Source organism: Choloepus didactylus, chromosome 6 (genome assembly GCF_015220235.1).
Source record: "Choloepus didactylus isolate mChoDid1 chromosome 6, mChoDid1.pri, whole genome shotgun sequence".
In the NCBI taxonomy this organism is placed as follows: domain Eukaryota; kingdom Metazoa; phylum Chordata; class Mammalia; order Pilosa; family Megalonychidae; genus Choloepus; species Choloepus didactylus.
In genome coordinates, this window is record NC_051312.1 from 25,019,768 (window position 1) to 25,036,023 (window position 16,256).

General features: G+C 37.7%; 1 pseudogene; it reads right to left on the reverse strand.

Annotated features, from left to right (window-relative positions):
• Positions 1–2,134: 2,134 nt before the first annotated feature.
• On the reverse strand, positions 2,135–2,942 carry LOC119536746 (annotated as a pseudogene).
• Between the last annotated feature and the right edge of the window lie 13,314 nt (positions 2,943–16,256).

A 16,256-nucleotide genomic window follows, 5' to 3' on the forward strand; every position in this document is an offset into this window, starting at 1 on the left:
TTCTCAGAATTTTAAATGTCATGCCACTGCCTTCTCGCCTCCATGGTGGCTGCTGAGTAGTCACTACTTAGTCTTATGTTGTTTCCTTTGTATGTGGTGAATTGCTTTTCTCTTGCTGCTTTCAGAACTTGCTCCTTCTCTTCAGTATTAGACAGTCTGATCAGAATATGTCTTGGAGTGGGTTTATTTGAATTTATTCTATTTGGAGTTTGCTGGGTATTTATGCTTTGTGTATTTATATTGTGTAGAAGGTTTGGGAAGTTTTCCCCAACAATTTCTTTGAATACTCTTTCTAGACCTTTGCCCTTCTCTTCCCCTTCTGGGACACCAATGAGTCTTAAATTTGGACATTTTATTTTATCTATTGTATCCCTGAGATCCACTTCAATTTTTTCAATTTTTTCCCCATTCTTTCTTTTGTTCTTTCATTTTCCATTACGTGGTCATCGAGGACACTGAGTCATTGTTCACCTTCCTCTAATCTTGTATTATGAGTATCCAGAGTCTTTTTAATTTGGCCAACAGTTTCTTTTGTTTCCATAAGACCTTCTATTTTTTTTATTTACTCTTGCAATTTCTTCTTTATGCTCTTCTAGGGTCTTCTTTATGTCCTTTATGTCCTGTGCCATGCTCTCATTGTGTGATTTTATGTCTTTGATTAATTGCACCAATTACTGTGTCTCTTCTGATCTTTTGATTTGGGTGTTTGGTTTTGGGTTCTCCATATCATTTGGTTTTATCATATGCTTTAAGATTTTCTGTTGTTTCTGGCCTCTAGGCATTTGCTTTACTTGATAGGGTTCTTTCTGGATTTAAAAAAATACCAGTCTCTAAACTTTCTTTAACTAGCCAGCAGATGGCATTTGCGAATCACCTATTCCCCTCAACTCAGCTCTCCCCAACTCTGTCTTTGTGGTGTGTGGGGATCTGATTCTTATGGGGTTCAATTGGTGCACTAAGTTTGGGTGTGTTTTTGGTGCTGTCCACCTTGAATGTGGGGCAAGTGTCTGGGTGTTTAGGGAGGCAGGGCAGCTTTAATAATCAAACCTCCTAGGTGTTCCCAGGGATTTAAGGCTGTTACATGAGTCTACGTCTTCATTTCAGTCTTGCCACAGATTGTCTCTGCCACTGACCCACAAGTCCTTGGTATTGGCATAGGGACCCTGGGTTTTCTGAGCAGGTCCCCTATCCCTACCATGCTCTTCCAGGACCTCTGCTGAGGGAAGGGTGTGCCATGTCACAAGTGTGTGCCAGCCTCCAGGGAAGCCCTGTGCCACTGGGCTGTGCAGGGGCATTCCCAGCCTGCTTTAAAGATAGTTGAATGGGGCATGTTAATATCCCCCTTTTCACACAGCTCCACCTTCCAGCTATGGGACAATTAGCTATAGGTGCACTAAAGGCATCCATGGATGATATTGTGGAGTGTGTGTGGTGCTGTGGAAAGACCCCCCATCCCACTGGGTTTCTTGGTGCAGCTCTGGGCTGTGGGTCTGACCCCAGGTGGGAGTGTCCCCAGGCCACCTGGAAGATGTCTGCAAGGGGCGCAGTTTCTTTCTCCTTTTAGCTCCCCTCTGTCCCACTGTCCCTGAGACAATCAGCAGCAGGTGTGGGGAGGGCTATCCTCCATGCCAGACACTGAGGCATCGGCTACAGCCCACTCTTGCAGTGTTTCACTGCATGGTTCTCACTGCCATATCTGCAGCCTCTCCCAGGTTTTTTTTTTTTTTTTTTTTTAAGAACTAGTCCATCTCCAAATGCCAACCCATGGTTTCCCCACACTGCAGCATGGCTGCAGGACTTTCAACAAGCTTACTCACTCATTTCAGAATACAGACTCCTGGTTTCACAAAATGCACAACCCCTGTGGATTTAGCAGACCTTGTCCAGCTGGTGCATTGCTGGAACTGGCATTCTGGGTCACTTTCTGACTTTTATCTAGTATTTTTCATGGAGGTGTTTTTTTTTGTTTGTTTGTTTTGTTTTTACCCTGTCTCACTTAGCCACCATCTTAGGTTCCAGCTATGATTAATCTTATATGGCCAATCGAGACAAAGAGTTCTGAAATCATTTTCAACCACTGAGTAATACTGGGGTGGCAGGTGTTATGGATAATATAAATTTATCCTTCTGAGCTTTATGAGAAGAACTTGGTGACCTGGCCAGCTCCAGCATCCTTCTTGTCTACTGCTTCGATGACACCCACAGCAACTGTTTCATGTCATGTACTGCAAAACAACCCTGAGGAGGATAGAGAAGCTCTCAAAACACATGGGCTTGCCAGGAGCTGTATCAATGATGACAGCATCACCAGATATCAGAAATGTGGGGCTAACTTCCAGCTTCTTACCAGAATGTTGATCTATCTTCTCCAGCTCAGCAATCTTGCAAACATTGTGAACTGTGTGACCATCCAGCACAGGTGCATGGTCAGCAACAATTTCACATGGATGGCTCAGGATAGACACCTGAGCACCAAAGCCAGCTTCTTCCAATGTTGAGTCATTTTTTTTTTCCTGTCACCAGCCACATTGCCACAAAGTACATCTTTTACAGACATGTTCTTGACACTGATGCCCATTTTGTCCCCAGGAGGAGTTTCTCTCAACTTCATGGTGCATTTCAACACACTTTACTTCAGTTGTAACATTGACTGGATCAAGGTAACCACCATGCCCAGTTTGAGAACCCCTGTCTCCACTTGGCTGCAGGTACTGTACCAATACCACCAACTTTGTAGACATCCTGAAGAGGCAGATGCAAGGATTTTTCAGTTGGACAAGTAGGTGGAAGGACGCAATCTAAAGCTTCAAGCAGGTTTGCTTCACTGGCATTGCCATCCTTATGGGTGATTTCCCATCCCTTGAACCAAGGCATGCTAGAACTTGGCTACAGAATTCATCACCATTCCAAACAGAAATTTTCCTTAATGTACATGCTGACATCCTTTCTAGTGGTTGAAATAATTTTCAGCATAGTAGTCTGTAACCAATCTTAAACTTAAGACCTTTTTTAATGGTTAATTCAAAGATGAATAATGTTTACAGGTGAAACTTGACTGGGAATAATCTATCTCTTGTTTCATATACATTAATGACTTCATGCCTTCTGCCACACTGGTGAAGCCATTTTGTTGCAGCTGATGAAGAGCTGCTGAGTTGCCATAGTTCTGTTCCTTGCTCCTTCACTACCACCTGAAACCAAAGAAACTACTACCACTATATGTCCTCTCCTTTTACCTTTCACTGCCCTTCTATATAATTATATTAGTCCTGCCCATCTTCAGTTGGCCCCTTATGGTAATAAATTCCTTCAATGGGCCCACTCCAATGCCATCTCTATGAGTCAATCTGATTGTTGGGTGGGTGGTCATCTCCCACTTTCTAGTTTTTCTGGCTTACCCTGTTGGGGTAAAGCCCTAAACTGCAGTCTCTTTAGTATTTCCCTGCTAAACATAGAGGAAACCCTCATGCAAAAAGCCATTCTCCAAAACTGGATGGCTTTAGATAACCTTATTGATAGAACATGTGTGCTATAATCACAACTGAATGCTTCACTTGTTTACCTGATGAATCTGCTAATATTACAGCAATATTATTGCATCTGAAAAATCAGACTGTTGTCATGAAAACAAGTTCCTCAACAGTCAACTTGTTCAGTTGGCTCCCCTCAGGAATTTGGTCTTGGTTCAGAACCATATTACAGAGAGGGCTATCTATTCTTGTACAAATTATTATCCTTGTTCTTCTCTTTAAACTTTATGTTCATGGCTTGTCCCAACTCTGCCAAAACAGAACAACTAACAAGATAATGATAATAACTTGGCCCAAACCTGGAATCTGAGAATAATTGCAGCTTCAAGCAAAACTGCTTCATCCTTCAAAATCTGACCTATGCCCTGAAACCACAGAATGCAGCTTGAGTGGCCATAATTCATTTCTCTCAGTATTGAGGAATATAACCACAGAAGGGACTGAAACCACCTACAAAGCCCACTTGTCTTGCCTCTTAGATCACTCCCTTTCATTAGCATAACCATGCCTTGGTCAAAGCAGTAACCCAGTGCTTAGTAATACCCTATCCTACCTGGTTACTGTTTCTTTACTTTTGCCTGATTGACTGGTTCAAACTGGACAAAATCAGAAAATACTGACTACCTGTACCCACACATGTGCAAAGCAACAAAGTTCTGACCTAAAGTTATCTATACCTAATTATAGTACTAAAATATGTACCCATCACCATGCTAGGACTGCCATTTTTGATCATACAGTGTATTAGCAGGCATAATTTTCCACTGCACATGCTCACTTTTAAGTCCTGCCTGCAGACATATGTCATCTCATCCCATCCTGTGTCATCTAATTGTGTGTCTGTAAGTCAATCTCTTCCAAATCATATATAATCCTATACCCTTTTAGCTCAGAAAGACAGTTTTGAGCCTTGCCTCCTATCTACTTGGTGGGCAGCCTTGTAATAAACTTTCTTATTTCAAAATTCTGGGATCATTGCATTGGCTTTTATGTACATTGGGCAGCCAGTTCATTTCTTCAGTATCAGAACCTCTAATGATATCATCAGAGCCAGTGGAACCTTGCAAGTTGAAGCAAATAACTTAGCAGAATTAGTGTCCCAGAACTGAAGGTCCCTAGATATGCTTACAGCACACTGGGGGACACTTTTGAAAGAAAAATGTTTCTCTATAAATCAAGCAGTAAGAGTATGACAATCAGTAAAGAAGACATTAAGTAAAGGGTAGAAACTGTTTGATGAATTGGGCACTTCCTGAGCTGGGGACTTGTTTAGTTGGTTTAGCATTGGGGACCAGGGACCTTGACTTTGAGGCATTCTGCAAACTATTTGCATTGTTCTCCTGGTAACTTTTAATCTGATATCCCTGATATACTGTGCCAACTCAAAGGTCTTAAATGCAGTGTTGGTGTCACAGCCACTTACCCATCAAATGGTGTCTATGCAGTTGAAATAACAAGGAAAATGAAGTTGGAAGTGGGAACATGGATATGATGGCTATGAAGACAACCTCCATTACTACTGATCTCTATAAAGAAACTGGAGATTTAAGATTAAGTGTTGACCAAGATAGGCCAATAGTTGATCAAACTTTCTATCCAGAGGATGAACAAAGGAGGGAAATTGATAAATATAGGCAACAGAGCCCAACAGATAGTGTAAGAATAAATCAAATGTAGAGAACCCTAAGTCCAATAGGTGTCACAATTGACCCTAAGATCACTGAATTTCTAAAAATAAAGGGAAAATAAAGGAATTTACGGTAACCAAATATTTTTTTCTTGAAGTTGCTGTTCAATAATCAATCAAATATTTTTTACTTTAAGTTTTCACAATCACCTAATATGACCTTGCTCTCTTCTTTGTCTTGAAGGAAGTCCTTTCCATGTGGTTTGAAAACTGCCCCAATTCATGAATCATTAACAGCTCAAATAAACTCACCAAAATAATTTATTTTGTAATATTTTGTTTTAACATAAATAAAAATAAAATTTTCTCCCAACCCAGAAAACATCTCCTCAAAAAAAAATGAGAAAGAAAAACAATGTTATTGTTGATTAATCCTTAAACCAGAATGTGATGCATTATGGGCAATCACCAAAATATGGGAAAAACAGAAAGAGAACTTATAATTTTTATGTGGTTAAGGGGGTTAACCCACTATGTACACATTTTCAAGAAATTTCAGAGGTAGATTAACACATTGGGGCTAGGAACTTCCTGGAAGTTATGCTAATCTTTTCTAAGAAACTGGAAGATAGGGGAAATATCTTCCTGATTGCATTACAAAGAAATGGAGACCCTATTATATGGTAAACTTTGCAAGAGGCTCATGCAACCTTTTACATCTTAAATTTGCAAACCTTTTAAAAGGACAAAGAAAATTAACTTATTAGGTTTTCTAAGGTAAATGCAGAGAGAGAGGGTAGAGGAGAAACTGTCATCCCTTATATTTACCAAGAAGAATTAAACCCTTTATTATTATTTTAAATTTTTATGTTTCCTTCCTCATGAATACATACACAATGAAATCAAATAAAATAAACCAAGAGCAACATCACAATATAGATTTAAAGAGAGTGATCACATAAATTTCAATGCCGCCAATGTGTTAGTGAAAAAAACAATTGTGATGAAAAATTGGCTATCTTAAGACTGCTTAAAACTAATGACTAGTCTGATTTTTTTTTCTAGGACTATAAAAATATAGTGAAACAATTACTTTATTTCTTTGGTAGATTGAATAAATATTCTACACATGATTTTTTGTGAACTTTAACATAATAAGAATACGTGTTGTAATTGAAGCACCATTTCCACCACACAATCAAATTTTCTCCTAGGGTACAAATGTAGCATGTTATAAATTTACCTTAGATGATATGAATTAATCTGTATGTTTGAAAGGTAGAGAAATCTTTGCTGTTGATATGCAAATATAAATGGGGCTATTGCTTGATAGGTATATGGAGGAAGTAACATAAACACCAGAATACAACTCAATGAAATTCACTGCCAACAAAAATATCCTTACATTTAACTGTACTCTTTCCACTCAGAATTTGGTTTGAAATAATATAGTGTTAAAACTAAAGTGTGTAAAGCATTTTTAATATGTTGCATGAGATGTTCCAGTCTTATGAAAGCAATTAGATGATAAAAAATGTAACTAGCATACAACCATCCAAAAATGGCTTATGGGACCCTCTCCAATTCATGGAGAAATTGGGAATTCACTGGCCATCAAGTCTGAGTGGACTTCAGGTTAAATTTAGGCTGTATCAGGAAGAATTCCCTCTGAGATACTCATTCTACTAATTCTTCTCCATTATCTAAATCTGAACTAAATGCAAAGAAATACAAACCAGTAAATACAGCTGGATTAATTCCCAAAAATGTTTTGGAACTCTAAAAATTCTTAGAACATTTTACAGGTTTGCAAGGGGTGTGGACTTTAAATATCCACTAAACTCATCAGGGATACAAGAAGAAGAGGCTCTTTATTCCATAAAAAAGCACCTGGGACTTTTGAATGCAAATTTAATATATTAATGCTAGTTCAGACTGCAGTGTTAGCATTTTAAATGCAACCTTAAAACTTTAAGCAAGCTCTGAATTTAAGTTTTAGTCTCACAGAGAAGTATGTAAAGTAAGCATCCAGACATGAATACACTTTGATGTATAATCTCAGACTTGGAAGAGGATGTAAATCCTAAAGGATGTAGTAAATAACTGAGATAAGGAACTAAAGAAGTTCTCCAGACCCCTGTTACTTGTAACCCAAAATGGTTATCTTTCTTTGTCTCTAAAGTGTATGAAAGCCAACTAAAAAATCACTGTGGGGAGACAGATCTGGGTATTTTCCTTTACCTTTTCACAAACATAAATAAACCATCTTTTCCTCCACAGCCCATTCACTGTGTCTGAGGTATGTCTGTGCATTAAGCTACACCAAGTGACCAACCCAGCTTTGGGGGGTGCCTCTTCTTCAAGAAAAGAAACAATCAAAAATGATTTTGAAATATCCACAAAATCTAACATAAATAGTTAAATCCTAGCTGTCATCTGTTTTGTGTCTGTCTGAAGGAAATTTGGTTTGGAAGAAGAGAAATAAACTTTTGTGAGGCTGCAAAAATTAATAGACTTTTTGTAGAAGGAGCACTTCCCAAATATGGGTTCATCATTCCACATGGCCAATAGAAGTCACACCAAAACCAGCTGAAGAGGAAAAGAGGGTTTATTTACACAAGCGTTAGGACAGGGGAAGTTTTCCCAAATCAGCCTTCCTCCAAGTGTTTCTTCAATTGGTTTTTATACCCATTGATATAAAAACATAGAGAGTTAATCATTTAATTAACAGGCAACAAGAGTGATAGAGGAGACTTATCTATATCTGAGAGGTTTAAGGCAATCGTCCCCAACCTCTCCAATTGGCTAAACCCATTCTAGACAAAGAGAGTTAATTATTTTCATTAACATATAAAAGAGGTTTGGAGAATTTCAGTAATTTAGTTATTTCCTATTTCTTCATAAACTAGGTAACATCTGTTAAAGGTGCCCCTGGGGGGCTAGGGAGCTAGATGAAAAGGCTTTATTCATATCTGGGAGATCTGGGGATCATATATGAATGCTTATTTAGGCTATAGGTGCAAACTTTACATGTAAATATTGTTGCAGACTTGACATATACATATTGCTTTTTTCTGAGAATAAAAATTTCCATTTTAGCCTGTTTCCAGCTTTGAAGTTTACATTTTTAAGCTACCTTATAATTTCCTGCTTGCTTACAGTTTTAAGATTATATTTAAAAAGTCACTGTTACAATTTCCCCCTTAAAACAATACTCATTTCCAATCTTGGAAACTGGGCCATTGTTGTTCTGGCTACTTCCTGCTGAAAATTGGGGCAAAGTAATTAAGGGGTCATCTGGAGAAATTTCTGATTCATAACTTGTAGATATTGTCAATTTCCTTCAGGGAAGAATGGATTATTCTTAGCCAGAGTTCTGGAAGATAGAAAGTATCCATACATGTTTGAGTTATAACTTGAGCACATAGAGACAAAAGGCATTTAACTAGAATCAGAATATACATAGGAATCAGGAAGATTACAAGCACAGTTTGAAAAAGAGTCTTTAATCATGACCTTATTCCTGAAGGTAGCCAACCAAATAGATTAGAAAAAATAGAATTATTGATTGGTGTAGCTTGATCATTTAGGTATTCTAGGAAAGAAGAGATGTTACCAGATTCATCAGGAATATAGGTACAACATTCTATTTTGACTAGAGCACATGTTCCTCCTTGGGAGAAGGTGAGGATATTTAAGGTCATTTTATTTTGTAATAATTCTTTGCATATTAAAGCTATTTTTGCATTTATTAAAGTTATACTATGATAGCTATTATTTAATGCATATATATTGTTTATATATGCATTATATATAAACAATTATGTTTAATGGCAATTATATTGTTTAACTCTCATAGATGGGACAAATATTGCAGCTACAGGATGATTAGATTTATTGGGTTCTGTTAGGGGTGAGAATATATTTTAGGTCTAAGATTCCTATTAGTTTTGTACCAATTATTAGCAAATAAAGTGATTATTTGTTTATAGTTTCCAGAGGGTAATGGTCCAATTTTGCCTATCAGAGAAGGGATCTGTAGCAAGGAACAATTTTTTGTTCCTACCAAAGAGGAGCCTTCTGGGTCAGACTCTTATATCCTGGGTAAGCTAAACTATTCTATTCTAGAATTTAACATGTTCAGTTTTTATCCTTTCAGTAAAGTGTTTCCCTTTTTTAAAATTTAACTGACAGAAATAACATGGCACCATTTCACTAGTAATATTGACAGAGGAAGCAAGACAAATTTCTGGCTGGGTTAAACTTACTAGCCAGTGACAAGATCATCTCTGGTGATGTTTTTTGATGCTTAACACACTGCATTTTTCTTGCATCTTAATTACAATGACTTGAGATCTATTTAATCTGTCCCTTATAAAGGGGATATCCACCACGGCAAGCTAGAAACATTAGAGATAGGCAGCAGGAAACAAATCCAGTGCTTAAGACTGGTTTATAGAAGTAGAATATGAATAGAACCATTGCAAGGAGAGATTACTTTGGCAAGTTGCTACTAAAGGGTACATTAAGGTTATGAAAAAAATAGATAACAAAGAGCATCATAACTAATTTGACTAGAAAGATTTTTTTAATCAAATACTTTAGGCCAACCCAAGATTTAGAAGTACACTGATGTTCTGAATTATCAGGAGTATTCACTCTCACCATGACTTTTCATCTAATAGGAGGTGTGTCTCCACCCTGGGACAGTTGCAAATTGACTCTGTTGTGGTGAATTCCAGGGCTTTATTCCCTATAATTTAAGAAAAGAATTAGTAACAAGTAACACTAAATAAGGCCTAGCCCATCTAGGGTTTATTTGAGCCTGGAGATGCTGGTCTTTTCAGTTGCAGATTCAGACTTGATCTCTAGGCTGGTAATGGTGTAAGGGGGTACAACTGTGGGGAATTTAAGGTGATTAGATGCATAATTATTGTCAGCAAAGTAGCATTTAAGAATTTTACATACTGAATTGTAGTTAATTCTTAAATGGGATTCAAGTTACCTGCCTATTTAACCTTCACAAATGGCCTTCTAAATGTTATTTTTAAGGGTTCAAACTTAAACCACTTTGGAGTGCTATTTTCATCCTCAGGAAGGCAAAGGTAGAAGTTTATTTTGTTTTTAATGAGTTATCAAGCAGATTTTTGCAAGGCTGTCTTTTAAACTTCAATTCATGCAATTTTTGTTTTCTGTAGACTGACTTTTAAGTAGAATGTAGTCACCAGTCGATGCTGAAGATTCTTGAAACACCTTTAACAATGTTTGCTATGACAGCTGATCTATTGCTTTGAACAGAAAGCAGAAGTCCAAGTTTAGGAATTTTTTTGAAGTAACCATTTTACAACTTGTGCTTTTTATTCTGACAAGGAAAAAGCTTTTACTATATAGTAAAAGTGTTCACAAACACTAGCAAATACTTGAATATTCCAAGGAATTTTGATTTGACTACAAATCTATTTCATAGTTTTTTCACCATCTCAGCCCTTTATTATTTATGGATAGATGTCTTTGCAGTGGATGACTAAGTTTTGGGGATGCATTACTGCATCTAACAATTGAAAATTAGATCTGTATGATTTTTGTCTTTGTTGGCTGCAGTTATTTGACCATGCTCTTTTCAAACTGTTTTGTGAGCATGCAAATAGCAAAGGCATATGATAGTCTGTGCAGGCCAGTGACTGCCTTGTGCTTAGCTGGGGGGCTTTTATGAAGGCAATTAGTCCAACCCTTTGTGCTGACATCCCCAGCTGGAGAGGCTGTATTTGCTACTGAATATCTTGTTTTTTGTAGGATGACACTCAAGATTGTCCAGCAGCACTGCCTAATAGTGTCTCAGCTTCTTCACTGTGAGCCATTCTCCCCCTTTTGCTCCAAAACAGTAAGGACAAGTGGGGACCTCAAAGTAAACTTTACTTCTCATAAGAGTTCACAAGTGGTTGCCATTGTCCCTGGGTGAGCTGGCCATCCTTGGGCTACAGTGTCAAACTGTTTTTACAAATATGCCACTGGTTGTATATTTTTCAAAAGGCTTATACAAGTACATTGAAGGCCATGCCCTACTTTACATGGACTGACAATTTAAATATTTTTATGAGATTAGGGAGCCTAAGGCTAGAGCTGATATTAATTTGCCTTTAAAATTTGAAAGGCAAGTGCACATTTTGTTGTCTATTTTAAATGTTTTTTATTTCCCTTTATGGCCAGATATAGAAGTTTGGTTATTAATCCAAAATTTGGTATTAGCAGTAGACAATAGCTTGCTATACCTAACAATCCAGAGTTCTTTTTGTTATTTGGCATGGCCACTTGCCAAAGGGTCTAGCCTGAAAAAAGTCTCTCGTGGAGCTTTACTCCCAGAAGATTTCTGGATAAAACTTGCATTTTCTAACACAACCCAATTACACTGTTGTTTTATTGCTATGACAAGTTCTCTGCATTCAAATGCAAAGAGTTTTTGTGAGTCTTAATTTATTGGGATGCAATAAAAGACATCCTCTAAAGTTAAACTAAGTATATGCATTAGAAATATTTAAGAGGAGAGTATACAGATTAAGTATTGTGGGACATACCATTTATACCATTGATTTATAACTCAAATTCAGGACAAATCTGTAATCTTGAGTTGGTGTCATTAATATTGGTGTCATTAGTCCTCATTTAATTTTTTTTTTAGTTGAGGACAAAAATGTTCTCTCTTTTCTTCCTTTAAGCAGACACTGTTTAAACATGTTGGAATTATGTTCAGCTGCGATCTTACCATGACTTTTTGTACTTCTCTGGCTCACCTTGAGGATTTTTCATGGCTCTTCTTTGTTAGGAAGTTGTGGCTTGCCTGGATATTTCAATACAGTTTGTAGGCCTGCTCCTAGAGCCAGAAATTGTTAATTCATTTCACCAGGTGAGAGACAGAGAGAGTCTTGCAAAGAAATTTGTAAGTCAATTGACCTTTTCCAATTTGGCATTGCTGATGTTGTGAGAAGTCATTAGCAACTCCATACATGCCCATAACAAGGACTGATTCCTTTCAAGTGCAAATCAGTTCCATGTGTATCAGAAAATTTACTAAGTTCTTACCCACTTGGAATGAGACCCAAGTTTCTTTGTGGGTGATTGGGATGGTTTTCTGATAGCTGGAAAGTGCCCCTGGATCACACCACTACAGGTTACTTTCCAAATCTTAGCTTCTTCACTGTGAGCCATTCTCTCCCTTTTGCTCCACGGCTTTATTCCCTGTAACTTAAGAAAAGAGTGAGTAACAAGTAACACTAAATAAGGTAGTGCTGTGGACACTGGATTGCTGGAGTCCCTTGTTTCCTTTTGCATCAAGCTGGAACATTCCCAATTTCAATGTCCCTCCCCCCTGCAATGTGCACATTGCTGGGGCACAGCAGTTTCCTTGGGCCCCCTTTCAGACTTCTTTTGCTGCTGAAAGTTTTACTCAGGACTGCTCCTAAGACAGAATTCCAGTTATCTTTATAGGTAATATCTTTCTTTCAGTCCTTTCCTTGTGCTGCATCATGATTGTAAGAGCATTTTAAATGTGATTCAACCAGTGCTGAGATTGGCAACTTAAGTTCAACTTCAACTTTCTGTAATTTCTGATAAATGTCAGCGGTACTCTGGCAAATAAAAGACTGATTCACATTGCTTTAATTTGTTAGGTCCTCTGGGCTTATATTAGTAAATTTACGGTAAGCTTCAAAAAATCATTCTAAAAAACATTGATTAATTTTCATCTGGCTGTTGGATAAGCTCCTGAATTCTGCTCATTATTTTGTTTAGGAACTGCATTTCTCCACCCCACAATTATGTTTGCTTTACAGGATCTAATTTTGTTCTGCCAACTTGTTTACTTGGGTCCTAATAGGGGCCTACTTGTGGAATAACCAGATTTCCAGGAGCATGTACTGGATTTTCTGGTTTATTATGGCTTAAAGAATTAGCATAATCATTTTAATTACAATTCTCCTTTCTTCTAAGGTTATAGCACATTTAACAAAGTTTGTATAACAGCCCTATCAGGATTATGCATTACAAAAATTAAGTTAAACAAGTTTTTCATTTTCCTGGAATCCTTTTGATAACTGAGGACACAGCTCTTCCAATTGCATAGGTCTGAACTATAGAAATGAGTCTGCTCATATATTGTTGTATCTATTTCAGCTGGCCCTTGTTGGAGGACACTATCCCTGCCTTTGTCCTCCAGAGGTAGAGCCACACTGCCTGAAGTGCATATCACTCATGATATGAGGTGGGAAGGACATTTTGGGGGAATTCATAGGCACGAGGGCCTTGTCCCCAGCTTTCCCATGAAATTCCAAAGGGAGAGGAAGAGAAGAGAGTGTCCAAGTTGTAGACTCTGGTGGGGAGGGAAAGGGGGGGGGGGGCACAAAAATTGCAGACTCTTAGCAGAAGGGGAAGGCAGATCAGGGAAGTCACAAGCTTGGGCCTAGAAATCTCAGCCACTAATTTCTGTGCCTTGAGTCCAAATGCCTCAAATACCTGGGGCTTGGAATCTTAACTGGAGCCTTTTTACACTAGGGCTAGGGATCTCCTGTTCTTTTCTCTGGAACTTTTAAGGAGAGGCCAGGGGTTTGGCTTGTGGGTAAAACACCATGTCCAAAATATTTTCTCTGCAGCTTTTTATTCTGAAATAGAGCTATGAAACACTGCAGAGAAAGTGTTTGAGGCATGGCATTTTCAAAAATTAATAGACATTTTGAAAGCTCTTAGAAATTATTTCCCCTGAGGCATATTCAAATTGTTCCTCACCAAAGGATACTAAGCCACATCCATGGTAATATCCCTCATGCCAAAACGCATTTACTTTCCACATTTGAGTTAGGCTGGCTTGGGCACTGTTTCTCTGGATGCCCCAATTGAGATAGACCCTAAGCAGTTCAGGAAACATTGTCAGCACTGGGCTCATCTAGCTACCTGAAGAAAAGGGGAAAAGATAATGTAGCCTGAAATAGTATTAGGCTAAGCTGCCATGAAAATCAGAGATAAGGGTGAAAAAAAGAAACAAAGAAAGGAATTTGCTGTCCAATAAGTATCCAATAAAGACAAGTTTAAGTTGAGTTTGCAGATTACAGCATTTTATTGGTATCCTGAATTTTGCTGCAGCAAGCCTGATCATTGTAAAAATGGAAGCAACTTTGAGCCTCTAGAGATGGAAAATGATTTTTACAGACATAAGGCAGTTAGCTTGACTTCTATTGGTTTGACAAGGTATTGTCTGTCTTAGGGGGTGCTTTAAGGCACATTGGCTTTATTTTGTATTGAAGTCAAATGTAATGAATTAGGGGCTTGATTGGTTATTCAGATTGGCCATCTTGGGGGATTTTAATTTTAAAGATATCAGGAAGAAACTCAACAGGGATTTCAAAGAAGTAAGGAATAGGTTTTCTCATTTGGAGGATTCCCTGGGGTTTTCTCTATACAACTTTATCAAGTCTGTCATTCACTACTAAGTCTATAATTTTTCATTGCTGATTTCATAGGTTAGTTACAGTCTGAGATTTTTGTCATCCCATTTGTGCTGGTTCTGTATTCTAAATTGTATCATTTTCTGAGTGTTAGTAGCTGTGTAGTAGCATTTAATAGTTGAGATTAGACAATTGAAGGATATTATGAATCTTATGATTAAGAGGATAACAAGTACCTGTATTAGGACATCTCTGAGCCAAGGTCCCCATGACACCAGAAGCTACTCAAAAAGAGAATAAGACCAATTGGATTCTGGAAGTGTGTAAGCTGTTTTGACTGCTTCTCTAGTATTGGCTTCTGCTGCCACTACTTCTCAGTAAACTTCCTTTTTATTGTCTTCTACAAACACACAGCACTGAGTGACAACTAGTCCACAATAATGATTATATTCTGGGAAACCAGAATATAGTCCAATCCCAGTCAATTTTATAGTCATTTTACAAATCTCTGATACTTTGTCAACTAGTGACCTAACAGTCAGCCCTAGTGAATGACTATTTGTATAATTGATTTTGTACTTCTACTTCCCAAAGTGTTAAGCAACAAATTTCTGTTGTTTAAAGCAACATAGTTTGTGCTACTTTGTTTGTGTAGCCCTAGGAAATTAAAACAGTGATATTTTGAAAAGTCAATTTCTGACTTTTTGTTACTAGAACAAAACCTGCTATTGATTTTTTTTATTTCAATTTTATATTCCCAGACCAAGGCAGTGAATTCCTTTGTCCAATGTGCTCAACTGACCAATTTCTGAGACACTGGGGTCTCAAAGAGAGAAAGTTTTATTGTTAGGCAGGAAGCAGGAGAACAGATGGCCTATGGGTCCAAAAATCTGTCTCCAAAAACTGCAGTAATTCTGATAGTTTTATAGCATCAAAAGATGGGCAGGTTTTAGGATAATGAGTACAATGGACCCAGATGATGTAATTAGAAGTGATTTAATTATTGAGCATGCACAGATTGATTACATGCTAAGTCACAGAACTTATGTAAGAAAATGTCAACCTTAATAACATGATGATGGACATGATTTTTATTATTATAATGAGGTATAGGTGACTTGGAAGGTAAAGTCTAAGCTACTGCACATGTCAGGTGGGCCCATTCTGGTTAGATCCAGCTTCAGTTATCAAGATAACTTTGCACTTGTAGTAGGTTAGTTCTGGGCTGACCCAAGACACTTCATCAAACATTAGGAGCTGTCTTCAAGCGATTATAAGACTTGAAGTAAAAAAAACTGGATAAATGGGTACAAATGAAGATTAGTCACAAGGTTCTTGCAGTCACAAGGGCACAAGATCAAGGCTGGACAATCATTAGAGATCAAGGCAGCTGGATTAAGGTTCAGTTTTCAGGTATTTCTCTGTGCCTACTCTAATATATCAGAAAGTAAAAAAAAAAAAAAAAAAAAAAAAGCAATATCTATATAGTGATTCAGTAATCACAATCAGTCCTTAAATTCTAACTTCTCAGTTACACTTATGCTAAAACCCTGCTAAATTCACTTACAAAAATAACATACACATTGGATTGGAGGAAGTAAAGCTGTCATTGGATGCCCCCAATTGAGACAGTCAGACCCTGAGCAGTTCAGGAAATATTGTTAGCAC